At 42.5% G+C, this 3952-nt stretch overlaps 1 long non-coding RNA gene across 1 annotated transcript; it reads left to right on the top strand.

Moving 5' to 3' along the window:
- The first annotated feature begins 367 nt into the window (after nt 1-367).
- On the top strand, nt 368-1760 carry LOC125901247 (uncharacterized). The gene is made up of 3 exons (XR_007450959.1): nt 368-613; nt 707-781; nt 869-1760. It is a non-coding gene; the product is annotated as an uncharacterized LOC125901247 (long non-coding RNA).
- The last annotated feature ends 2192 nt before the right edge of the window (nt 1761-3952 follow it).

Below are 3952 nucleotides of genomic sequence, written 5' to 3'. Positions count from 1 at the left end.
CTATGAGCCGGTCTTAAGAGTTCACGCTGTTTGCGTACAGTTCATAGGTGAATAAATTAATAACTTATGTGATGTTAAAATAGATACATAATTGATTTGGTTAATGTGACAGAGTGTTAAGTAGACATGATTGGCTGACTGTGTATTTGCGAGACAAGTTGATATTGAAGGTACATGATGAAACTGGTCTGGAATAGAGATGTAACATACATGATTTATTGTTTTGATGTTGGTGTAGATGTTCATAATTTTCCTGTGTTAGAATATTGAATACGTTCAGGAAACGAGAACACACACTTGAGTGTAAAATTATTGTGAGTGTGGCGAACTGTGATGATTAATATACTGTATTTTTGCTCTTGGCAGAACAAAATAAAAGACCTCAAATTAAATGTGTAGTGGAGGGCAGCTTCACTCTGCATCACGCTACATAAGCATAAAGTAGGCTCTCATAATAATCCTGGTGCCGCACATTTACTGCGTGCGTAATTGGTGTTATACCTGCCAGTTTCCTCGCTCTGCAGTGTGGCTGTCTCTCCCTCCCTTGGCGTCTTGAGTGCAGACTGGAGTTACGGTCTCCTGCTTCGAGTTTGTTACGCCACTCAGTGTTGAGGTAGGCTGGCTCGAATTAGTTTTAAGTTGTGGCCTGTCTCTGTCTGGTCTTCACCTGAATAAATTGTATTTTTCTGGGGTTTCTGGTCAGCAGTTGGTAGAGTGCACAACGGCCGTGCGTCCTCCCCTCCTCTCCGCTCCACTGTTGGAAACTGCCCTCTGCCCAGTGGTATGTATATTTGAGTTCATACTACTATTGATTTCAGCGTAATTTCAAATGGGTAATGTTCATTTTTTTATGGTATTTACATTGCAGGCCCTTAAAGGCCAGGCTGTGCACCATGGTGTAGTGCCTCCTGTTTTTTTACAAGCCATCAGCCTCCACCTCCTGGCACTTGCTGCTGTTCTGTCTCCAGTGACTTTTGGATTTTGTTGAGTGCAGAGTGTGTCTATTCTGAGTCATTTATGACTGGATGGTTCTGATTGCACCAGACTTTTCAGAACTTTCCGTTTACAATATTACCTGGTGTCTTTTTTTTTTCTTCTCCTCATTGACAAGTGGACTATATTTGGTAGCCCCGTTCTAGTGGTTTCATTTATACCCCTTGCTGTTTTGTTTATTTGATTTAATTTACAGTAAGGAGTCTTATGTCTTCTTTTGATTCTTTATTCCTTTTTTCCATTTTGTTTTGAGGTTTGTTCATTTTCTGGGGGGTTGGTAGACTTACAAGTATTATACACTATTCATATGCATGTTTTCCAACTCTTGGGTAATTTATATTAGACTCTTTGTTTATTGATTCAATTAGATGATTGTTATTAGCCTACTTTCTTTTGTAATTTTGGTTATCGTTTAGTTTCTGGGGTATACTGTTTGGGTAAATTGGGGTGTGTGTCTTGTGTGAGTGTGTTTTATGGAGTGTGTGGGAGACTGTTGATTTGAACTAACTGTGTGTTTCTCTGTTGCCAGGAGCAGCGGGGTGCAAGCCGGAGGCAGGCGGACCTCTTGGTGGTGGTGTCCTCCCTCACTCACCCCTTTTTGCCGTGCTTTGGTTTTGTTTGGTTTATTTTGTCTTCACGTGTGGTGTGGTGTGGTGTGTTGTGTTCTTTTTTTTTTTTTTGTGGACCCGTCCCCGCTCCTTTGTTGGTCTGTCCTCCGCGGTAAGCCCCCGGCCTCGCTCCTTAGGCTCTCCCCCACACACAGTAAATTTCTGGTCATTGCTCTTTTAGTATTGAGAACTTGTCATTAGTATTGTTAAAAATAAAGTTTTGTACTTTTGTGGATTCTCGTCTCTGCCAGTGTTTAGTTGAACCTGAGTGCCTTATTCTTGTGTCCCTTGGAGGGGTTAAGTTCAATAATTTCCGAGGGGTGAAACTCCCCCAGGTGGCGGTGCTGACAATCTTCTCTATATTACTTTGCCTAAGTTTCGCCACAAATACAACAAGGAGCGTAATGAAATAATGTTAACAAGGAGTAATATGTAAAAGAAATACTATTACTTTTGGAAAGAGTAACAAGTAATGAGTAATAAATTACATTATTTTGAGTAACCAGCTTAACACTGCCTCCAGTAAATGCAGGTACAATTTTGGAGGAAATACTGAATGTGCCGCTTTGCTCAGAATGCACATACAAATGTAGATGACATAATATTGGCTATAATCGCGGTGATACTCTGTGCCTATCTGATGCTGAACTGTGTGATTTGCACTGATTTTGACTTATTTAATCTCATTTTGTGTTGACAAATAAAAAAAATCATATTTTCAGAAAGCCTGCAGGAGGGAAGTGTCAAACTGGCAGGAAAAGTGTGTGTGTGTGTGTGTGTGTGTGTGTGTGTGGTTAGAAACTATGGGGGGTAATTTTTGTGTGGAGAATCCAGACAAAAACAACAAAGTTATAAAGTGAAAAAAATACAACCAGAGGGAAGGAAGGAAGCGGCTCTGAATAAATGTCTTGGGGGGGAAAAAGCAGCAAATTGGGGCTGATAAAGCAGCAGATTTGAAACATAATGAATAGTTTTGGTGAGTATGTTTTTCAAAGTAAAAAGAGAAGGAGGAATAAATTGCTTTCTAAAGCCCCTTTCAGACATGGAATCAGTAACAGTGCTGGGTTCATTTTGTTTTAGGTAATGCTTTGTTGTTATTTACAGGTCTTTGTTCTGTCGACTCTGTTAAAACAAAACAGCACCTTTTACAGGTCTTTATTTTAATCCAATAAATTGTCTTGTGCTAGGGGACCTTTAGTTTTATTAACGAGCACTCTCCCTTCGTTGGGAACAACAGCACATACTGATGACATCACACAGCTGCGACTACGGTAGCCTGTAGTCATGCATCGCCACATCTCCCCCTTTTAGTGGTTAGAAACTTAAGTGCTTAACCTGAGATACACATCTCGTTACATGAACATAGATCCCAACAACATAACAATCTAACTCTAGGACTTGGGGTAGACAGCCCTCTGTCCGCAGCAACATAGGGATTATTTTGCCCTTGACAGTTGCTGTTCCTATTTTAAGTTTATACAGTTAGAACAGTCCTTGGATCGCCAATATGTATCTCCAGCGTCCACACATGGTGTGACTCTGACATGAATAAAATTGTCCCAGTTTATCAAAGCAAAAGTCACATATTTTGAATAACTACAAATAATGACATACTATCACCATTTGAACTTATAATCTGACATCAGGCTAACTGTCAAATTTATTCTACTCTCTCTCTCACACACAAGGAACTCAATGAACAGAAAAAAAAGGTGTGAGGTTGAGCAACACTAAGTGCTTAAGTGTCTCTATACCTGAGAGGAACCCTAACCTCACGGCCTCTCGAAGTCACATGCACGGCCCTGTGTGGAGTTGAATGCTGTGGTGCACATCCCACAGCTGGATCAGGTCGGGGGGCTTGTCTTTGTGGCTAGAACCAACCACAGGGAGTGGACTGCTGGGTGGCTGCACCGGAGATCCCTCTGATTGCAGCTGCTGCTGGTCTATTGGATCGGCAGGTGCTGGGACGGCCTGCAGGTGTCTCCTGTTGCGTCTCAGTACTGCTCCGGTGTCCAACTCCACCAGGTAGTAGTGGGGCTCTCTGCACTTGCTGATAACTGCAGCTGAGAATTTCCAACCCTTTTCTCCATCCAGTTTCACTGCCTAGGGCGTAGGTCAGGAAGCGGCTGTGCAGAGTGGCGACAGTCATAGAAGAACCGATAGGCTGACTTGGTCTGGGTGTCCTTTTGCTGGACATGATGTCTGTCCACAGGAGAAGCTTGTAGGTTGTCTTCCAACATGGGAAGTGTCGTTCGAATGTGCCTCCCAGTCATGAGTGCAGCTGGTCTTACTCCTGTAGCGGCACTAGGAGTCGCTCTGTGGCACATCAGAGCAAGGTGTGGGTCAGGCTG

This window comes from Epinephelus fuscoguttatus, linkage group LG2 (assembly GCF_011397635.1).
Source record: "Epinephelus fuscoguttatus linkage group LG2, E.fuscoguttatus.final_Chr_v1".
Taxonomy (NCBI): domain Eukaryota; kingdom Metazoa; phylum Chordata; class Actinopteri; order Perciformes; family Serranidae; genus Epinephelus; species Epinephelus fuscoguttatus.
The sequence above is the reverse complement of the archived record's forward strand: the minus strand, read 5'-3'. Positions and strand labels throughout refer to the sequence as shown.